At 45.5% G+C, this 23,712-nt stretch overlaps 1 protein-coding gene across 2 annotated transcripts in view; it reads right to left on the reverse strand.

The window, feature by feature from the left end:
- The window catches only part of bmpr1aa (bone morphogenetic protein receptor, type IAa), a 155,591-nt gene that overhangs the window by 79,992 nt on the left and 51,887 nt on the right, over positions 1-23,712 (reverse strand). The gene's annotated exons all lie outside the window — the stretch shown is intronic.

The following is a 23,712-nucleotide window of genomic DNA, read 5'->3' on the forward strand; positions in this document are numbered from 1 at the left end:
CCTCCACGAAACTAAAATATTTCATCCTGGCACAATTCTAATAAATCTCCTTTACACCCTCTCTCAGGCCTTGACATTTTTCCTGCAGTGTGGTTACCAGTATAATAGAGCTGGGCCCAGTGTTTTATTCATGTTTAAGATAACTGCCCAGCTCTTGTAATATATTCCTTTATTAATAAAGTCAAGCATGCCATATGCTTTTTAAAAACATATTTCTCTACTTGTCCTGGCATCGTTGAAGACTTGGGTCTCTCTGTTCCTCTCACCCATTTAAAATTCTTGGGTGGTTGACAGGAGATGGAAAAGGGTAATCAGCCGGCATTGTGCCAACCCAACTAAAATGGAAGAAGCTGCATTTGTATTCAAGTCCCAAAAGGAAAATGTAATAAATGTTTAAACTTTTGTGTTGCATCCTACCCTATCCAGAGTGGGGATTGCAACTTGGTAATTTGGTGCAGTGAGGTAATTCGGTGCAGAGTGTGAGGAGGTGCTTTTTCAGAGGTGCTTTTTAACCGTGGTAAGTGACTGGTAAGTAGTTTTTCTTTTCATTCTTTTCATTGTCTAATTTATTTATTTTTATTTTGAAATTGTTGTTGTATAAGTTTACCTAAGGTTTAAGACAAGACAGGAGATCCCAGACCCGTGTCATGCTCCTCGTGTGCGATGTGGGAGCTCAGGGACACGTTCACTGTCCCTGGCTCTTTCACGTGCAAGAAGTGTGTTCAGTTGCAGCTCTTGTTAGACCGCTTCACGGCTCTGGAGCTGCGGATGGACTCACTTTGGAGCATCCGCGATGCTGAGGAGGTCGTGGATAGCACGTTTAGCGAGTTGGTCACACCACCGGTGAAAATTAATGAGGGAGATAGAAAATGGGTGACCAAAAGAAAGAGCAAGAGTAGGAAGGCAGTGCAGGTGTCCCCTGCGGTCATCTCCCTGCAAAACAGATATACCGCTTTGGATACTGTTGAGGGAGATGGCTCACCAGGGGAAGGCAGCAGAGGCCAGGTTCATGGCACCGTGGCTGGCTCTGCTGCACAGCAGGGCAGGAAGAAAAATGTCATGGCTATAGTGATAGGTGACTCGATCGTAAGGGGAATAGATAGGCAGTTCTGTGGACGCAATCGAGACTCCAGGATGGTATTTTGCCTCCCTGGTGCAAGGGTCAAGGGGGAGGGGGGGGGGGGTGTGTGTGTGTGTGTGTGAGGGTGAACAGCCAGCTGTCGTGGTGCACATAGGCACCAACGATATAGGTAAAAAACGGGATGAGGTCCTACAAGCGGAATTCAGGGAGTTAGGAGTTAAACTAAAAAGCAGGACCTCAAAGGTAGCAATCTCAGGATTGCTACCAGTGCCACGAGCTAGTCAGAGTAGGAACGTCAGGATAGATAGGATGAATGCGTGGCTCGAGAAATGGTGCAAGAGGGAGGGATTCAAATTCCTGGGGCATTGGGACGGGTTCTGGGGGAGGTGGGACCAGTACAAACCGGACGGTCTGCACCTGGGCAGGACTGGAACCGATGTCCCAGGGGGGGTGTTTTCTAGAGCTGTTGGGGAGGGTTTAAACTAATGTGGCAGGGGATGGGAACCGATGCAGGAAGTTGGAAGGTAGTAAAACAGGGACAGAAGCAAAAGGAACATAGAACATAGAACAGTACAGCACAGAACAGGCCCTTCGGCCCTCAATGTTGTGCCGAGCCATGATCACCCTACTCAAACCCACGTATCCACCCCATACCCGTAACCCAACAACCCCCCCCCCCCCTTAACCTTACTTTTATTAGGACACTACGGGCAATTTAGCATGGCCAATCCACCTAACCCGCACATCTTTGGACTGTGGGAGGAAACCGGAGCACCCGGAGGAAACCCACGCACACAGGGGGAGGACGTGCAGACTCCACACAGACAGTGACCCAGCCGGGAATCGAACCTGGGACCCTGGAGCTGTGAAGCATTTATGCTAACCACCATGCTACCCTGCTGCCCCTAAAAGTAAGGGGAAAAGTGCAAGGCAGAGAAGACATAGTCAAAAATCTAAAAGGGCGACAGTACAAGGTACAGTAACTGAGGGGAGCTCAGTGAATAGGCCCAGTAATAACAAAAGGAATAAAACTGGAGATAGATAGATAGAGAAATACAGCACAGAACAGGCCCTTCGGCCCACAATGTTGCGCCGAACTTTTGTCCTAGGTTAATCAAAGAATTTTGGACAATTTTTCATGGCCAATCCACCCAACCTGCACATCTTTGGACTGTGGGAGGAAACCGGAGTACCCGGAGGAAACCCACGCAGTCACGGGGAGGATGTGCAGACTCCACACAGACAGTGACCCAAGTCAAAATCGAACTTGGGACCCTGGAGCTGTGAAGCAATTGTGCTATCTACAATGCTACCGTGCTGCCCTTAAGAAGTTAACCTTCACTCCATTATTCTACCCTAATCCACATACCTATCCAATAGCCGCTTGAAGGTCCCTAACGTTTCCGACTCAACTACTTCCACAGGCAGTGCATTCCATGCCCCCACTACTCTCTGGGTAAAGAACATACCTCTGACATCCCCTCTATATCTTCCACCATTTATCTTAAATTTATGTCCTCTTGTAATGGTGTGTTCCACCCGGGGAAAAAGTCTCTGACTGTCTACTCTATCTATTCCCCTAATCATCTTATAAACCTCTATCAAGTCGCCCCTCATCCTTCTCCGTTCTAATGAGAAAAGGCCTAGCACCCTCAACCTTTCCTCGTATGACCTACATTCCAGGCAACATCCTGGTAAATCTCCTTTGCACCTTTTCCAAAGCTTCCACATCCTTCCTAAAATGAGGCGACCAGAACTGCACACAGTGCTCCAAATGTGGCCTGACCAAGGTTTTGTACAGCTGCATCATCACATCACGGCTCTTAAATTCAATCCCTCTGCTAATGAACGCTAGCACACCATAGGCCTTCTTCACAGCTCTATCCACTTGAGTGGCAACTTTCAAAGATCTATGAACATAGACCCCAAGATCTCTTTGCTCCTCCACATTGCCAAGAACCCTACCGTTAACCCTATATTCCGCATTCATATTTGTCCTTCCAAAATGGACAACCTCACACTTGTCAGGGTTAAACTCCATCTGCCACTTCTCAGCCCAGCTCTGCATTCTATCTATGTCTCTTTGAAGCCGACAACAGCCCTCCTCACTATCCACAACTCCACCAATCTTCATATCATCTGCAAATTTACTGACCCACCCTTCAACTCCCTCATCCAAGTCGTTAATGAAAATCACAAACAGCAGAGGACCCAGAACTGATCCCTGCGGTACACCACTGATAACTGGGCTCCAGGTTGAATATTTGCCATCCACCACCACTCTTTGACTTCTATCGGTTAGCCAGTTTGTTAAGATTCAAAACAGAGGTAAAAAACCCAACATAAGTGTACTTTACCTGAATGCTCGTAGTATTCGGAATAAAGTAAATGAGTTGATGGCACAAATCATCGTAAATGACTATGATTTAGTGGCCATTACTGAAACATGGTTAAAGGATGGTCACGACTGGGAGTTAAATATCCGAGGGTATCAAACTATTCGGAAGGACAGAGTGGATGGTAAGGGAGGTGGTGTTGCTCTGTTATTTAAGGATGACATCCGGGCAATAGTAAGGGATGACATCGGTGCTATGGAGGATAAGGTTGAATCCATTTGGGTGGAAATCAGGAATAGTAAGGCGAAAAAGTCACTAATAGGAGTAGTCTATCGGCCACCAAATAGTAACGTTATGGTGGGGCAGGCAATAAACAAAGAAATAACTGATGCATGTAGAAATGGTACAGCAGTTATCATGGGGGATTTTAATCTACATGTCGATTGGTTTAACCAGGTCGGTCAAGGCAACCTTGAGGAGGAGTTTATAGAATGTATCCGCGATAGTTTCCTAGAACAGTATGTAATGGAACCTACGAGGGAACAAGCGGTCCTAGATCTTGTCCTGTGTAATGAGACAGGATTGATTCATGATCTCATAGTTAGGGATCCTCTCGGAAGGAGCGATCACAATATGGTGGAATTTAAAATACAGATGGAGGGTGATAAAGTAAAATCAAATACTAGTGTTTTGTGTTTAAACAAAGGCGATTACAAGGGGATGAGAGAAGAACTAGCTAAGGTAGACTGGGAGCTAAGACTTTATGGTGGAACAGTTGAGGAACAGTGGAGAACCTTCCAAGCGATTTTTCACAGTGCTCAGCAAAGGTTTATACCAACAAAAAGGAAGGACGGTAGAAAGAGGGAAAATCGACTGTGGATATCTAAGGAAATAAGGGAGAGTATCAAATTGAAGGAAAAAGCATACAAAGTGGCAAAGATTAGTGGGAGACTAGAGGACTGGGAAACCTTTAGGGGCCAACAGAAAGCTACTAAAAACGCTATGAAGAAGAGTAAGATGGATTATGAGAGTAAACTTGCTCAGAATATAAAAACAGATAGTAAAAGTTTCTACAAATATATAAAACAAAAAAGAGTGGCTAAGGTAAATATTGGTCCTTTAGAGGATGAGAAGGGAGTTTTAATAATGGGAAATGAGGAAATAGCTGAGCAACTGAACAGGTTTTTTGGGTCGGTCTTCACAGTGGAAGACACAAATAACATGCCAGCGACTGATAGAAATGAGGCTATGACAGGTGAGGACCTTGAGAGGATTGTTATCACTAAGGAGGTAGTGATGGGCAAGCTAATGGGGCTAAAGGTAGAAAAGTCTCCTGGCCCTGATGGAATGCATCCCAGAGTGCTAAAAGAGATGGCTAGGGAAATTGCAGATGCACTAGTGATAATTTACCAAAATCCACTAGACTCTGGGGTGGTCCCGGTGGATTGGAAATTAGCAAACGTGACACCACTGTTTAAAAAAGGAGGTAGGCAGAAAGCAGGAAATTATAGGCCAGTGAGCTTAACTTCGGTAGTAGGGAAGATGCTGGAATCTATCATCAAGGAAGAAATTGCGAGGCATCTGGATAGAAATTGTCCCATTAGGCAGACGCAGCATGGGTTCATAAAGGGCAGGTCATGCCTAACTAATTTAGTGGTGGAATTTTTTGAGGACATTACCAGTGCAGTAGATAACGGGGAGCTGATGGATGTGGTATATCTGGATTTCCAGAAAGCCTTTGACAAGGTGCCACACATAAAGTTGCTGCATAAGATAAAGATGCATGGCATTAAGGGTAAAGTAGTAGCATGGATAGAGGATTGGTTAATTAATAGAAAGCAAAGAGTGGGGATTAATGGGTGTTTCTCTGGTTGGCAATCAGTAGCTAGTGGTGTCCCTCAGGGATCCGTGTAGGGCCCACAATTGTTCACAATTTACATAGATGATTTGGAGTTGGGGACCAAGGGCAATGTGTCCAAGTTTGCAGATGACACTAAGATGAGTGGTAAAGCGAAAAGTGCAGAGGATACTGGAAGTCTGCAGAGGGATTTGGATAGGTTAAGTGAATGGGCTAGGGTCTGGCAGATAGAATACAATGTTGACAAATGTGAGGTTATCCATTTTGGTAGGAATAACAGCAAACGGGATTATTATTTAAACGATAAAATATTAAAGCATGCCGCTGTGCAGAGAGACTTGGGTGTGCTAGTGCATGAGTCACAGAAGGTTGGTTTACAGGTGATTAAGAAGGCAAATGGAATTTTGTTCTTCATTGCTAGAGGGATGGAGTTTAAGACTAGGGAGGTTATGTTGCAATTGTATAAGGTGTTAGTGAGGCCACACCTGGAATATTGTGTTCAGTTTTGGTCTCCTTACTTGAGAAAGGACGTACTGGCACCGGAGGGTGTGCAGAGGAGATTCACTAGGTTAATCCCAGAGCTGAAGGGGTTGGATTATGAGGAGAGGTTGAGTAGACTGGGACTGTACTCGTTGGAATTTAGAAGGATGAGGGGGGATCTTATAGAAACATATAAAATTATGAAGGGAATAGATAGGATAGATGCGGGCAGGTTGTTTCCACTGGCGGGTGAAAGCAGAACTAGGGGAGATAGCCTCAAAATAAGGGGAAGTAGATTTAGGACTGAGTTTAGGAGGAACTTCTTCACCCAAAGGGTTGTTTATCTATAGAATTCCTTGCCCAGTGAAGCAGTTGAGGCTCCTTCATTACATGTTTTTAAGGTAAAGATAGATAGTTTTTTGAAGAATAAAGGGATTAAGGGTTATGGTGTTCGGGCTGGAAAGTGGAGCTGAGTCCACAAAAGATCAGCCATGATCTCCTTGAATGGCGGAGCAGGCTCGAGGGGCCAGATGGCCTACTCCTGCTCCTAGTTCTTATGTTCTTTCAGAAAGCTGGTTTTCTGTAAAAAGGAGGCTGTTAACTATGCACTGAACCATAAAATCAAAGTTGCTTTGGCATATGGGGCGGAATTCTCCCCCCCACCCACACCGCGTGGGAGAATCGCCAGGGCGCCGTGCGAGTCCCGCCATGCCTCCCCGGCACACGCATGCGATTCTCCCACCCCCCCAAACTGGCGCGGCGAGATTCACGGCTGACCGCTGGGAGAATCGCTACTCGCTGTTTGTAACAGGCGAGCGACGATTCTCCAGCCCGGATGGTCCGAGCAGCATGCCCAACATGACAGGTTCCCACCGGCGCTGTCCACACCTGGTCGCTGCCGGCGGGAACAGCGCGGGAACGCTGGTGGGGTGTTCTGTGGGAGGGGGAAGGGGGTTCTTGCACCCGGGGGAGGGCCTCAAAAGGGGCCTGGCCCATGATCATTGCCCACCGATCGGCGGGCCGGCGTCTCTGAAGGAGGCCCTCCTTTCCTCCGCAAGATCCATCCGACATCTTCTGCGGGGCGGCTGCCAACCTGCGCATGCACGGGTGACGTCATTTACTCGCCGCCGCTTTTACGCGGTGCGTAAATGAAGCGGCGCCGCTCCTAGCCCCCCTGGGGTGGGAGAATAGGGGGCTAGGAGCGGCCTCCGACGCTGGATTGAAACACTCCGGTATTCACTCCGGCATCGGGACTTAGTCTCCCGATGGGATAATTGCACCCATAGAATTTTAAAAAGAGTAATTCTCCTTTCAGAATCAATGTCACAAATTTTGTGTTTTAATTTCAGTATTTTTAAGAGTGATGATAACATTGAAATGGAATGCTGGTGCAGTGTTGAAATATCCTTTTAAATGGGGTAAAAAAAAAAGCATCCTTAGTTAGTGACTGTTCACCCAAGATGCTTCAATGGTTCCCAATGATGTTGTCTTGCTAATTATGCCATCCAAGCTGTTCATGCAAACATCTTTTAATAGCCAAGTATATTAAGGTTGATCACAGTTGTCTGTAGCTGTTGCTTTTTCAAAAAGCAGTTCTACACAGGCATCCAAAACAAGTCAACTCTTCATTCATAGAAAACAACATGGAATCTTAACCCATTTAAAAATAAGTTCACTAGTTCAATCAGAAAGAGAATAATTGCCTAGTGTGGAGAAATTCAATCCTGCACAGTGTAATCTCTATCCATGGGTGGTGGTGACATATTGCCTCCTTTCTGCTTGCTCACAGACTTCATTGTGGCAGGTAATAACAACCACAGTTGGGGGACTGTTCCAAACCCTGACTCGAACTAATACATCAAGCTGCAGAACCCTATGCTGCAATGAAGCATTTTGGACATTCACAATTTTTTTTTTCTTCATAAATTTAGTGTACCCAATTCATTTTTTCCAATTAAGGGGCAATTTAACTTGGCCAATCCACCTACCCTGCACATCTTTGGGTTGTGGGGGCGAAACCCACGCAAGCACGGGGAGAACATGCAAACTCCACACAGACAGTGACCCAGAGCCAGTATAGAACCTGGGACCTCGGGGCTCTGAGACTACAGGGCTAACCCACTGTGCCACCATGCTGCCCTGACATTCACAATTTTGAACCTTTTTGAAAAATATATGGGAAACCCATATTTTAGCGTGAGCTCCTCAAGTAGCAAGCAGGTTTCCAATGATCAGATAAAGATGGGGCAAGGATGCTCCTCAGGACAGATTCCATTGTGTAACAGCAAGGAGATATGAAACTATTCACAAAGTTTTGCTTATTAAAGGGCAGCACGGTAGCACAAGTGATTAGCACTGTGGCTTCACAGCGCCAGGGTCCCAGGTTCGATTCCCTGCTGGGTCACTGTGCAGAGTCTGCACGTTCTCCCCGTGTCTGCGTGGGTTTCCTCCGGGTGCTCCAGTTTTCTCCCACAGTCCAAAGTCATGCAGGTTAGGTGGATTAGCCATGATAAATTGCCCTTAGTGACCAAAAAAGGTCAGGAGGGGTTATTGGGTTACGGGGATAGGGTGGAAGTGAGGGCTTAAGTGCGTCGGTGCAGACTCGATGGGCTGAATGGCCTCCTTCTGCACTGTATGTTCTATGTATCTATGTAAAATCCAAATATGGCCAGGTGACCCATTGATTAAATGACGGTTATGATAGCACAGGTGAAATGATGGTTACAATGTTTTGATATTAAGCTAATCACAAGATTACTCTGCACGATGTAGGTTTTTCCACTCAAACTAGTTTCCAACTACATTATTTACATTAATTCTTTCATGTCACAGCTGTGTTCTTACACTTTACTTCATTTGCAATTCTGCAGAGAGACACAATACAACTTTAAAACGTGCTCAATATTCTGCTAAAATCATGGGTTGATCAAGTGTTATTTGAAGTATAGATTATTCCTGATTTAGTCACTACAGTATCATCAACATTTTTGTGAAATGTTAAAGATCTCATTCTACCAATTCTTGGTTCACTATTTTGCTTTAATAAAAAATGTTTTAAAACTATTTTAATAATAATATTAACAATAACATCAACATGGTGTAATAACCATTTTCCCCCACCAGCCCAATCTTCACACACCCCAACCATAAAACAACAGTTCGGTCCCCCCCCCCCCCCCCCCCACCTGTTGATATTTTAATTTTCCCCATGAAAGTCGACGAACGGGGGCCATCTCCAGGTGAACCCAATCATTGACCCTCTTAAGGTGAACTTTATCTTCTCGAGACTGAGTAACCCAGCCATGTCACTAACCCAGGTATTAACCCTGCTTAGGGCATCCGCCCATAGACCCGCCCCTATCTTTCCTCCTAGCTCGTCCCCCCACTTGCCCTTAAGCTCCTCCACCCGAGTTTCCTCCACCTCCGATAGCTCCTGGTAAATACCTGAAATTTTCCCCTCTCCCATCCAAGCACTGGAGACGACTCTATCCTGTATCCCCCGTGGCAGCAGCAGTGGAAAGGCTGGAACCTGTTTTCTCAGGAAGTCTTGCACCTGCAAATACCTAATCCCATTCCCTGCTGGCAATTCGAATTTATCCTCCAAGGCTGTCAAGCTGGGACAGCTTCCATCTATCAATATATCCCCCATCCTTCTAATTCCTGCCCTTTGCCATCTCCGGAACCCACCATCCAGCCTACCCGGTACAAACCGATGATTATTATAAATCCGGGTCTAAACTGATGATCCATCCACCCTCTTATATCTCCTCCACTGCCCCCAGATTCTCAGAGCCATCACCACCACCGGATTTGTGGAGTATCGGGCCGGCGAGAACGGAAGAGGTGCTGTTATCAGTGCTCCCAAACTGGTGTCTTTGCATGACACCATCTCCATCCAATCTCACACCGACGCCTCCCCCACTACCCACTTCCTAATCATGGCTATATTAGCCGCCCAGTAGTAATTGCAGAAGTTCAGCAGCGCCAACCCACCCTCCCCCCCGACTGCCCTCCAGCAATTCTTTCTTCACTTGCGAGGTTTTACCCGCCCACACAAAGCCTGAAATAACCTTATTCACCTGCTTGTAAAATGCCTTTAGGATGAAGATGGGGAGGTACTGAAAGACAAACAGAAATCTGGGGAGGACCATCGTTTTCACGGTCAGTGATAGTGGGAGCATGTCCCATCTCTTAAAGTCCCCTTCCATTTGTTCTACCAGCCGGGATAGGTTCAACTTGTGCAGTGTCTCCCATTCCCGGATACCCAAAGTTCTTCCCTACCATTCTAAGCAGCAGCTCTCCCAGTCTCTTCTCCTGTCCTCTTGCCTGGATCGCAAACATCTCGCTTTCCCCCATGTTCAATTTATACCCGGAACAAATGTCAAATTGCCCCAGGATTCGCATTATTTCCCCCAACCCCTCCAACGGGTCTGAAATATACAGGAGCAGGTCATCTCGTAAAGCGAGAACCGGTGCTCTACCTCCCCGCAACCCCCCGAACCAGTGCTTTCCAGTTCCTAGAAGCTCTTAGCGCCATGGCCAATGGCTCTATGGCCAGAGCAAACAGTAACGGGGTAGTTTAAAATACCCCAACCTCAGCCGGTTCATAAGCACACTCGCTACTGGTGCCTGATAGAGCAAAAGCACCCAGTCAATAAAGCCTTCACCAAACCCAACCCTTCCCAGCACCTCCCACAGGTAATTCCACTCCACCCAATCAAAAGCCTTCTCCGCATCCATTGCTACCACCACCTCCACCACCCTCTTTCTGACGGCATCATAATAACATTCAAAAGCCTTCAAACATTGGCCTCAAGTTGCCTGCCCTTTACAAATCTCGTCTGGTCTTCCCCTATCACCCCCAGGACACAGTCCTCTATCCTTATGGCCAGTATCTCAGCCAGCAGTTTGGCGTCCACATTCAGGAGAGAAATTGGCCTGTATGACTGCATTGCTTCTCCCGCTTCAGGCTCAATTAAATCAAGGCCTGGACATTGTTGGGGGGAGGATTCCCTTCTCTCTTGCTTCATCAAATGTCCTCACCAGCAGTGGGCTCAATATCTCCGTGCCCGCCTCCCTTTTCCTGAGCTGGTGCGCTAATATTCTACTTGCCTTTTCCTCCCAGTACTCATCAATCACCCCCCTTGCCTTCCTCAACTGTTCCATCGCTTTCCCTGTGGTCAACAGCTCAAACTCCGCCTGTAACTTCCGCCGCTCCCTCAGTAGCCCCGTGTCTGGGGCCTCCGAGTATCTCCTGTCTACCTGGAGTATCTCCTCCACTAACCTGTCCCGTGGGTCTCTTGATTCTGCACAACTTGGATCAATGAACCCTTAATCGGGTCCAGCGTGTCCTTCTTCAGCTTGCCGAAGCAATCTTCAAAAAACTCCACCAGCTGCTCCGTCGACCACTGTGCCGTCTCCCTGCGGCCCTTGCTCTCCGCCATGCTTTCCCACATTGCCGACTCTACTCACGTCTTCCTTATAGGACTTTGTCTTCTCACACGGCCACTTCTGGTCCAATTCTACATTCATCGGAGGGTGTTTTCTCCTCACTGTGTCACTCCTTACCGATTTAAACAGAACATAGAACAGTACAGCACAATATAGGCCCTTCAGCCCACGATGCTGTGCCGACCATTTATCCGAATCCAAGATCAACCTAATCTACACCCCTTCAATTTACTGCTGTACATATGACTGTCTAAGAGTCGCTTAATGTCCCTAATGACTCTGACTCCACCACCTCCACTGGCAGTGCATTCCACACACCCACCGCTTGCTGTGTAAAGAACCTACCACTGACATCTCCCCTATACCTTCCTCCAATCACCTTAAAATTATGTCCCCTCATGACAGCCATTTCCACCCTGGCGAAAAGTCTCTGGAAAAGTCCAGTGAGAAAAGCCTTAGCTCCCTCAACCTTTCTTCATAAGACATGCCCTCCAGCCCAGGCAGCATCCTGGTAAATCTCCTCTGTACCCTCTCCAAAGCATCCACATCCTTCCGATAATGAGGTGGCCAGAACTGGACACAATATTCCAAGTGTGGTCTAACTAGAGTTTTATAAAGCTGCAGCAAAACCTCGTGGCTCTTAAACTCAATACCCCTGTTAACAAAAGCCAACACACCATACGCCTTCTTAACAACCCTATCAACCTGGGTGGCAACTTTGGGGGATGTATGTACATAGACCCCAAGATCCCCCTGTTCCTCCACACTTCCAAGAATCCTGTGTTTAACCCTGTATTCAGCATTCAAAATCGACCTTCCAAAATGAATCACTTCACATTTATCAAGGTTGAACTTCATCTGCCACTTCTCAGCCCAGCTCAGCATCCTGTCAATGTCCTGTTGTAACCTGCAACAACCCTCAACACTATATACAACTCCCCCCAACCTACGTGTCATCGGCAAACTTACTAACCCACCCTTCCACTTCCTCATCCAAGTCATTTATAGAAACCACAAAGAGCAGAGGTCCAGGAACAGATCCTTGTGGGACACCACTGGTCATCGACCTCCAGGCGGAATACTTTCCATCCACTAACACTCGCTGTCTTCTTTCGGCCAGCCAATTCTTTATCCAGACAGCCAAATGTCCCTGTATCCCTATGCCCCATAACTTTCTGAATGAGCTTACCATGAGGAATCTTACCAAATGTCTTACTGAAATCCATATATACCACATCCACTGCCCGACCTTCAACAATGTGTCTCGTCATAATCTCAAAGAATTCAATGAGGCTTGTGAAGCATGACTTGCCCCTCTCAAAGCCATGCTGACTATCTTTAATCAAACTATGTTTTTCAAAATAATCATAAATCCCATTTCTCAGAATCCTTTCCAATATTTTGCTCACCACAGATGTAAGACTGATGGGTCTGTAATTCCCAGGAATTTCCCTATTCCCTTTCTTGAACAGGGGAACAACATTCGCCTCCCTCCAATCATCCGGTACTACTCCAGTGGGGAGTGAGGATGCAAAGATCATCGCCAATGGCGCAGCAATCTCCTCCCTCGCTTCCCGTTGTAACCTTGGGTATATCCCGTCAGGCCCAGGGGATTTATCTATCCTGATGCTTTTCAAAATTTCCAGCACATCCTCCTTCTTAATATCAATCTGTTCGAGCCTATTAACCTGGTTCACACTGTTCTCATGGGCAAGAAGGTCTCGCTCTCCAGTGAATACTGAAGCAAAGTATTCATTTAGGGCCCCCCCCCATCTCCTCAGACTCTCGGCACAAGTTCCCTCCACTATCCCGGATTGGCCCGACTCTCACTCTGATCATCCTCTTATTTCTCACATAAGTAAAGAATGCGTTTTCCCAAATCCTTCCCGCCAGGACTTTTTTAGGTCCCCTTCTAGCTCTCCTCAGTTCATTTTTGAGTTCCTTCCTGGCTACCTTGTAACCTTCTACCCCCAAGTCAGATCCTTGCTTCCTCAACCTTACATAAGCTTTCTTCTTCCTCTTGACTAGAAGCTCCACTTCTCTTGTCATCCAAGGCTCCTTCACCTTACTATTCCTTCCTTGTCTCAGTGGGACAAAAATATTCAGCACACGCAGCACATGAAACAATCCCCACATTACTGTTGTGCATTTCCCCAAGAACAATTGTTCCCACTTTATGACCCTCAGCTCCTGTCTATTTGCAGTATAATTTCCCCTCCCCCAATTAAATACCTTCCCATACTGTATGTTCCTATCCCTCTCCCAAGACTATGGTAAAGGTCAAGGAGTTGTGGTCACTGTCAACGAAATGCTCTTCCACCGAGACATCTGACACCTTGTTGTGAAGCACCAAGTCCAATATGGCCTCCCCCTAGTCGGCCTATCTACATATTGAGTCAGGAGTCCTTCCTGTACGCACCTGACAAAATCTGCTCCATCCAAACCATTTGCACTAAGGAAGGTCCGTCAATATTAGGGAAGTTGAAGTCACCCATGACAACAACTCTGTTACTTCTGCACTTTTCCAAGATCTGCCGCCCAATCTGTTCCTCTATCTCTCTGCTGCTATTGGGGGGTCTATAGAAAAATCCCAATAAAGTGACTGCTCCTTTCTTGTTTCTGACTTCCACCCATACTGACCCAGTAGACAAACCCACCTCAACTACCTCCTTTTCTGCAGCTAATTAACAGTGCTGCTCCCCCTCCTCTTTTACCTCCCTCCCTATTAGAATTAGAATTAGAATTAGAACAGTACAGCACAGAACAATTCTTCTGAAAACATCTAAACCCCGAAACATCTAACAACCATTCCTACCTCTGTGAAATTCATGTCTCTGTAATGGCCACAACATCGTAATTCCAAGTACTGATCCATGCTCTAAGTTCATCTCCCTTATTCCTGACTCCTTGCATTGAAACAGACACACTTTAACCCATTCCACTGAGTGCAACTTTGCCCTATCAACTGTCTATCCTTCCTCACGGACTTACTGCATACTATTTCTGCCTGTTCAACAGCTACCCTATCCTCTGATCCACAGGTCTGGTTCCCATCCCCCTGCCAAACAAGTTTAAACTCTCCCGAAGAGTTCTAGCAAACCTTCCACCCAGGATATTGGTGCCCCTCCAGTTTAGGTGCAATCCGTCATTCATGTACAGGTCCCACCTTCCCCAGAAGGTATCCCAATGATCCAGATATCTGAAACCTTCCCTCCTGTGCCAGCCCTGTAGCCACTTGTTCAGCTGCACTTGCTCTGTTCCTTGCCTCACTTCCACATGACACCGATAGCAATCCTGAGATCACTGCTCTGCTTGTCCTGCTCTTTAGCTTCCAACCTAACTCCCTAAAATCACTTTTTAGATCCTCATCCCTTTTCTTCGCTATGTTGTTGGTGCCTATGTGCACCATAACTTCTGGTTTCTCACCCTCCCCCTTAAGAATCCTGTAGACTCGATCCGAGACACCCCTGGCCCTGCCACCCAGGAGGCAAAATACCTTTCAGGAGTTCCGATTGCGACCACAGAATCTCCTATCCATTCCCCTAACCATTGAGTCTCCTATCACTATTGCTTTTCTCTTCTCCCCCCCTTCCCTTCTGAGCCACAGAACCAGACTCAATGCCAGAGAACTGTCCGGTAGGGCCTTCCCCCGGTAGGTCATGCCCCCCAATAGGATCCAAAACAGTATACTTGTTTTGAAGGGGAACAGCCACGAAGGATCGCTGCACTGTCTGCCCATCGTTTTCCTTCCCCTTACTGTAACCCAGCTACTGTTGTTCTGTACCTTGGGTGTGGCTACCTCCCTATAACTCTTCTCTATTACCCCCTCTGCCTCCCAGATGATCCAAAGTTCATCCAGCTCCAGCTCCCTAACATGGTCTTTGAGCTGGAGTTGGGTGCACTTCATGCAGGTGTAGTCAGCGGGGACACCGGTGGTATCCCTCGCCACCCACATCCTACAGGAGGAGCATGCAACTGCCCTAGCCTCCATCCCCTGTTATCTTACAGAATGTAGCTGCCCTGTGGATCATCTGGAACTCCGCCTTCTGAAAACTGGCCTAATACAATTAACGAATTAACAAGCTCCAGCTGCAAGTAGAACCTCTGTTTAAAGATGATTAATAATTCACCTTCTTCTAAACCAGACAGGAACTTTTAAGTTAATTAACTAAATAAAAGACTAGACTTTAAATAAAAATGAACCCTTAATATCCCTCAGTCACCAAACTCTCACTATAGCACTCAAATGCACCCAAATTTTATCCCATAAATTCCAGGGAAAAAGGTCCAAAATTCCGTCACTGGCGGGAGCTATCAAATATGCGACCTTCTCCTTCATGGTCGTCACCGGATGTCTGCTATAATAAAATTGATAGCATATGCAGACAGTTAATCTGTCATTCGAGACCTGTCATTTAATTTACCTGTTGAGCCATCTAATAAAAATCTGGGGCCACTGAGCAAAAAGGCGGAAAAATCTATTCTAGGTCTGTGCCAATTAGCCAATTTCAGATAGAGCAGGAATAGGTCATGTGCCCATGCCAGCCTGTTTAAAGGGCCACTGTGCTTTTGGGAAAATAAATTGTAAAATGGTCAAGAAAATCCCACTGCTGACTTTTGTGCACTGGCCATTGATAGGAGAGAGAACAGACTCAAGCCCACTTGGATATTTTACCTGGAGAAACAGCCTACCTCCACTCATTTTTAAAGTTCAGATGTGAATGGCAATGAGTCAAATGTCTGCGGTTGCCAGTGTCTTTCAAAACAGGTGAGTCATTTCCTCCTGGAGCATCGAAAGGGAGAAAATTGAAAGTCGGAAAAAAGTTACGCTAATTGGTTTGATTTGCTGAAGTGGAAACATGGTACCTGGGGAGGGGAAGGGTATTTTCCAACAAAATTCATTTCCTTTATCTACAAAATCATATCAGGCTCAAAATGTTACGGTAATTGTGTAATACAGTTGCCTCTAATTTGCTTACTATGAGCACGGACTTCACAATGTAAGTATCAATCCTTATTTCTGTTGAGTCATGAACTTAATCCATTTATACTGAATGTAGTTTCATGACGTCAGACAAATTGAAGATGATTGACTTCTCTCATCTCATCCCTTCTCCACTCTCATCCTTTTGTCAACTGTGGCTCAGATAGGAGCACAGTAGTCTCTGAATCATGCGATTCTGGGTTCGAGACCAGATGAACACAAAATTTAAAGCTGACACTCAAGAACAGCACTGGGGAATCACTGCATTGTCGAATACACCAGCTTTCGGATTAAATGTTAAACTGAAGCCATATCTGCCTGCTTGGGTGGATGGAGATCCCATTGCACTATTTTGTGACAATTATTAGGTATAAGAGCTGTTGTTTTGGGTCTGGGTCTTTAATTTAGGGTAAAATGAAGGGGGCAGTGAAGTTCTTTTTTTTTGGTTGTGCAAAGAGGGAATATTCAGTTTTATGATTTAAAGTTTAATTTATTTAAGCGTTTAGTCATTGGAACTTTTAGTCATTTGTTACAGTAAATGTCTTAAAAGGTGAAACCTGTTTTAACTGGAAGTTTGAATTTCCTGTTAATTATTGGCCCCTACAGGGATCGCAACACTCTAGAAGAGGAACAAGGGAATTACCCTCTTTGATCTTGCCAATATTTTACTCAGAAAATATAATGGCAAAAAACAGATCATCTGATCAATTGGATTGGCTGCCACTTTTCCTACATTGCAAGTGACTGCACTTCAAAAAGTACTTCATTGACTATAAAGTGCTGAGATGTCTTGATTATTGCAAAAACTGCTTTTTAATGCAAGTCTTTCTTTGCATCTGCCTTGCCCCGTCCTTACATATACAGTCTACATTTTTAAGTCCAACTCTTTTGAATGAAAAAAGTGAATGATCTAGTTTGGGAATTAAGCAATTTTACATGAAGCAGCATTTTTAAACAAAATCAATAAAACATCAAGACAACCATAAAAACACGTATGATAAAAACTAAAGCAGTACACAAGTTCTGCAACTCAATCTTCAATCATTTGTGCAACACTGGGATTTTAGCTTACTTCCTGTGATAGCACATCCATCCACAAAATTGGCAGTTTGTTCTATTTAGTTAAGAGAAAAGTTCCATCTAGCCAACAGCTTTAATTAGCAACCACTTCCTCAGCAATTGCATATAATTGGATGCCACGGTCATGGTGGCGGCTAGTTCCTCTGCCATCTGCTCATTGCATTCTAACATTCAGGCCTCTTTCTCATTTCCCCAGCAGCAGCATCCGCCTCTATATCACCAACAATCCGGACATCCTCTTTATGTAAAGTTCCTTCCTGATGATTCCCTTATTTCCCTTTCTTTATTTTTGCGGTCATCATTTTTGATCCATGGATGCTTAATGGACACGTACCTTTAGGTCAAGCAGCTGAGAGAATGAGGAATTCAAAAAGTTCGACAGAGTATATGATGTCGGTTTTTCAAACAGAACTCAGACATGGTGGGACTTGGTTCGAATGTTTGGTTGATGGCCAATAGAACATAGAACAGTACAGAATAGAACAGAAGAGGCCCTTCGGCCCTCGATGCTGTGCTGAGCCTTGTTCGAAACCAAGATCAAGTTATCCCACTCCCTGTCATTCTGGTGTGCTCCATGCGCCTATCCAATAACCGCTTGAAAGTTCCTAAAGTGTCCAACTCCACTATCACAGCAGGCAGTCCATTCCACACCCTTTCCAATGCTTCCACATCCTTCCTATAGTGAGGTGACCAGAACTGCACACAATATTCCAAATGTGGTCTCACCAGGGTCATGCACAGTTGCAGCATAGCCCCACGGCTCTTAAACTCAAGCCCCCGGTTAATAAACGCTAACACACTATAGGCCTTCTTCATGGCTCTGTCCACTCGAGTGGCAACCTTCAGAGACCTATGGACATGAACCCCAAGATCTCTCTGTTCCTCCACAATTCCTCAGAACCCTGCTGTTGACCCTGTAATCCGCATTGAAATTTTTCCTACCAAAATGAATCACCTCGCACTTATCAAGGTTAAACTCCATCTGCCATTTTTCGGCCCAGCTCTGCATCCTACATATTCTGCCCGATAACAAGTGGAATGATTTTTAGAGACCCAAGGAGATCAGTTTGAATCCAGGACTCTCAGGGGAAGGGCTGCTCTTCTTCTCTCTTTCTCTCTCTCCAGAAAGGCTGAGTTACTCTATTTCTGAAACTGCAGAGGCCTGAATGAGTTTACAGTGAAAACCATTACAGGCTGCAAACAGAGACTTGGATCTGAAAGCTTACTTTGAAGGAAGACAACTATCTGAAACAAAGGCTCTTTTTCCTTTTACTTACTATTTTCACCCCTCCTCTCCTCTGTGTTTGTCTGTTGTGTGCGTGTGTTTATATACACGCTGTATAGGGGCAAGTTAAAGTGGGGGGGTTAGGAATTAGATGATAGTTAACCAGTTCTATTTGCTGTATTTTTCATTGTAATTCTTGCTATTATTAAAAAAGTAATTGTGTTGAAATTTACAAACCCGGTGACTGTAATTACAGGGCAGCCAAGGGCTAAAGACTTTGTGTATTTTTCTAAGAATTACTGGTTAATTCAATTGTGTTGCGACTCCGAGTCAAGTGGGGCTGGAATTCACCACCTCCTCTAGCCCAGGGGGCCGTAACACTTAACATAGGCAATGGATTCAAAACTCAGATCTGCAAGCAGTAGCAATTGAGAACTTCGGATCTAATGCAACTATTCCTCTGTGAATGGAATACACAATGCTTGCAGTGTAATGTAAAGAGCGCAGAGAGAGAGACACAAAAATTCAGTAAAGAGTGTGGAGCAAGAGGCAAGACTTCATTAAAGAGTGCGGAGAGAGTCTCAGGGAGCAGTCTCGGACGGTGGAGTGGTGATTATAAACTAATTTATCTCAGTGAGTATCAGGGATTCCACTGAAGCTGGAAAAACAACTGAAAAAGTGGCGGGACTGTCATATGAGAAGAGATTGACTAGGTTGGGATTGTTCTCACTGGAGTTCAGAAGAATGAGGGAGATATCATAGAGACTTAAAAAATTCTATCAGGACTAGACAGGGTAAATACAGAGAAGAGGTTACCAATTATAGGTGTGTCCAGAAGCAGGGATCACAGCCTCAGGATTCAGGGTAAACCATTTCAGACAGAGATAAGTAGACACTTCTTCACACAAAGAGTGGTGAGTAGTTGATGCTAAAACTTTGAATATATTCAAGAGGCGGCTGGATATGGCACTTGGGAGAATGGGATAAAGGTTCTGGGGAGAAAGCAGGATTAGGCTATTGAGTTGGATGATCAACCATGATTGTGATGAATGGCGGAGCAGGCTCGAAGGGCCAAGGGGCCTCCTCCTGCTCCCATCTTCTATGTATCTATGACCTTATTGGCAGGAGGGAAACTGCACTAAATATGAAAAAAAATTGAAAAACTAATTAATTAATTAAGTAGAGGGGGAACTAAACCGGAGGGTGGAGATGAGTGTATTTATCATTTAATATTTAAAGTCAAAATCTAGTGATAGCGACCATGGCGTAATTGTAACTTAATTTAATAAGTATTTACTTAATTAATTAGTGCTAGAAACGTCAGTCGGCATGGTAAAGTGCTTCACTTGTGAGATATGGGTGATCCATGACACTTCTAATGTTCCGGACAATTACATCTGAAGAAGTGGATCCAATTGAAAATCCTTACAGACCGCATGGATCGGTTGGAGCAGTCATAACTAGCGGTTTTAGAGAAATGGTCACATCCAAAGTGCAGGCAGATTGTTGGGTGTCCGCTTGAAGGGGCAGGCAGTCATAGAACATACAGAGCAGAAGGAGGCCATTCGGACCATCGAGTCTGCATCGACCCACTTAAGCCCTCACTTCCACGCTATCCCCGTAACACAATAACCCCTCCTAACCCTTTTTGGACACTAAGGGCAATTTAAGAACATAGAACATAGAACAGTACAGCACAGAACAGGCTCTTCGGCCCTCGATGTTGTGCCGAGCAACGACCACCCTACTCAAACCGACGTATTCACCCTATACCCGTAACCCAACAACCCCCCCTTAACCTTACTTTTTAGGACACTACGGGTAATTTAGCATGGCCAATCCACCTAACCTGCACATCTTTGGACTGTGGGAGGAAACCGGAGCACCCGGAGGAAACCCACGCACACACGGGGAGGACGTGCAGACTCCGCACAGAAAGTGACCCAGCACAGAATCAAACCGGGGACCCTGGCGCTGAAGCCACAGTGCTATCCACTTGTGCTATCGTGCTGCAGTCAGTACAGGAATCCCCTCTATAACAGGTATACCGTTTTGGATACTGTTGGGGGGGATGGCCTAACAGGGGAAAATAACAGCAGCCAGAGTAGTGGCGCCACAATTGAACACGTTTGTACCAATGACATAGGTCGAAAGAGCTCTTGCATCAATAATTCAGGGAGTTATGTAGACTAAAAAGCAGGACCTCTTGGATTGTAATCTCTGGATTACACCCGATGCCATGTGCTAGTGAGAAAGCGCAGATGAGTGTGTGGTTTAGGATTTGGTGCAGGAACCATTTCTGGGGAGATGAAATCTATGCAAGTGGGTCGGTCCAAATCTGAACCAGGGTGGAACTAACATCCCTGCTGGTGTGTTTGCTCGTACTGTTGGGAGTACTAAAACTAATTCTAGTTTCTAATTAGACTAATTCGGGAGGGGATGCAGACTGTTAGCAGAATAGGGACACAGCACAACACAGAAAAACAATCAAGTCAGAGGGAATACAGTGGTTGTAAGTTTCAAGGGGGTGAGACAAGGCTGGATGGCCTCTACTTTAATGCTAGGAGGTAAAATGGATGAGTTAAAGGCGAGGAATGACATGTGGAATTGTGATATAGTAGCCATCAGAGAGATGTGGTTGAGGGAGGGGCAGGATTGGCAGCTCATCATCACGGGATGTAGAATCATCAGGCGAGACAGAGGAAGGGGTAAAAGAAGGAGGGATTGCTTTATTAGTTAAGGAGTCAGTTATGCGGTAAGTGGAGATGATATCTTGAAGGTGACATCAAATTAAGCTTTGTGGGTAGAGCTTAGGAACAAAAAAGGGACAGCCACATTGTTAGGTGTTATTATAGACCCCCAGATAGCCAGCTGATAATTGAGGAGCAAATATGTGTGCAATTCGCAGGGGTGTGTAAAAATAATATTAGGGTAATTATAGTAGGTGATTGCAACTTTCCCAACATTAATTGAGATAGTCACTGTGTTAAGAGCATAGCTGGAGTGGAGCTTGTAAAATGTATACAGAACTTTTTAGCTCAATATGTAGAGGGTCAACAAGGGACGGTGCAGTGCTGGATCTAATTCTGGGAATGAAGCCGGACAGGTGGTTGATGTGTTGGTGGGGGGTATTTTGGTGATAGCGATCACAACATGGTACAATTTAACTTTGTCATGGTCAAAGAAATGGACGCGTTGCAAAACAAAAAGCTTGTGGATTGGGGGGGGGGAAGAGAACGGATTTTAGTAAAATAGAGTGGAAAAAGTTAATTGAGGGGAAATCTACAGAAGAGCAGTGGGGGGGGGGGGGGGGGGTTCAAAAAGGAAATGGGGAGGAAACAGGCCCGACATGTTCCTCAAATCCCCCCTAAATCTTGTCCCTGATCATAATGAATGGTGAGCTGGCTCAAAGGGCCGAATGGCCTCCTTCTACTTCTATTTTCAATGTATGTTTCAATGTATGTTTTTATGTAAAAACATTTGGATTTCTGTTTGAATCATAAATTACCAGCAATTTCCTCCCACAAGTCATGCAAGTGCAAACTATGACATAACTCACTGCTCACTTTTTTCACTGATGAAAACTAATGCTTGGATGAATCTTGTAACCACTCTCCACATTGCATCAGGTGAGGTGCAAATCCACCTCCTTTGGCGACAAAATTTCTCCCCAATAGCGGTGATCTCACCCCTTTCTTTAAGTCATAGGGAGATGGTTGCCTTTCTGTACCACATCTTGATTCTCCAGTGGGCCACTCCACATATTTTATGACCATGCAAGATTCCTCAAATGGTAGAGGTCTGGTACTTTTGACGAGCTGCCTTTTCAAATTCTCTACCTTCACTCAACCATGTGTTACATTCAGGTAGGGGAAGGTGATGCAGCTATACCTGGGTATTTGATCACACGTTTAAATTAGAATAAAGCTGCAGGTTTTTTTGGTCAAGCCCCATTCGCAGCAGAAATCTGAATTGATAAAGAAATTTTAAAAGCGCAGAGCAACAAATTTTCAATACTTCAGTTGGGAGACATATTTTGGGATCCTGATTTAAATTAACTGCTAATGTGAATAAGGCAATTTTGAATAACAGTACAAATTAAATGGGGAATTGTTTAGCGCGTTCCCTTCGATTTTTGAAGATGCAATCCATAAAACAGAAAAGGTAGGGTAGATAAATTGGGAAGATAATCTGCAGGTTATTAAATTGCAATTATATAGTGCCATTAATAATAGGTTGGTGCTGGCAAAGGGCAGGGCCTGAAGGGAGAGGCAAGCCGGAGGACGGGGGTGGAGGGGGGGGAGATGTGCTAAGAGGGGGGCATTTGGTGAGCCCATATCGGGGTGTAGCTCACTTGTTTGGGTCTGGGGCTGCCAGCAATTTGGGGGAGGGGGGGCCCTGCAGTAGGGTCGCCCTTTAAAAAGGGCTGAGGAATGGGACTCGTCAGCGAGTTTAGACATGGCCCCTCTTAAGGCCAGCGCAAATCCTGCTCCACAAAGGTTTGAAAGAACAACACCTGATCAGTGCTGCCAGGGCCAGCAGGAATGCACAATTTTCCCGCTGGCGGCCCACTTTATTGTTTGGAGATTCATAGCCATCGTCTTTGAGATAACTGAAATTGTAGCTGCAAACCAGGTCCAGGGTGGCGGAGAGAGAAGTAGAGGGTCAAATCTGGTGTAAAGAAAGGTGCTCCAAAGCAGCATCCTCTCCTAAGCCAACACCGAGGTGCTAATCACGCAAAGCCTGCTCCACAAGACATGGCAGAGTGTGTCACTCATGTGCCTGATACTGTGTATTTGGAACTTGGCTGCGGTAGGAGATTCCCAGGAAGATAATGGAAATGTTTTCGGGATGTCCCCAAACCAACCCTGAAGAGGTCAAACATCTCCCTTGATTCGTGGAACACTCTGGCTTAAGACCGACCAAAATGGAGACGGTTCATTTGGGAAGGCACGAAATGGAGATATTTTGTCAAGAATACATAGAGCAAAGGTTGAGGCAACACAGAGTGCACAAGCCTCCAAACAACTAATTTATACAACCTTCTAAAGCAATATCTGCCCCACATGTGACTGAGTTTATGGATTGTGCAATTGACTTATCAGCCATCTCAGAATCCACTGATCCCAACAGACTGCCCAAGCAGAACGTGGAGAGCAAGGTCAAAGGGTAGAGGGAAGTGCAGCACGGTGGCACAGTGGTTAGCATTGCTGCCTC

The sequence above is a fragment of the Scyliorhinus canicula genome, chromosome 22 (assembly GCF_902713615.1).
Source record: "Scyliorhinus canicula chromosome 22, sScyCan1.1, whole genome shotgun sequence".
In the NCBI taxonomy this organism is placed as follows: domain Eukaryota; kingdom Metazoa; phylum Chordata; class Chondrichthyes; order Carcharhiniformes; family Scyliorhinidae; genus Scyliorhinus; species Scyliorhinus canicula.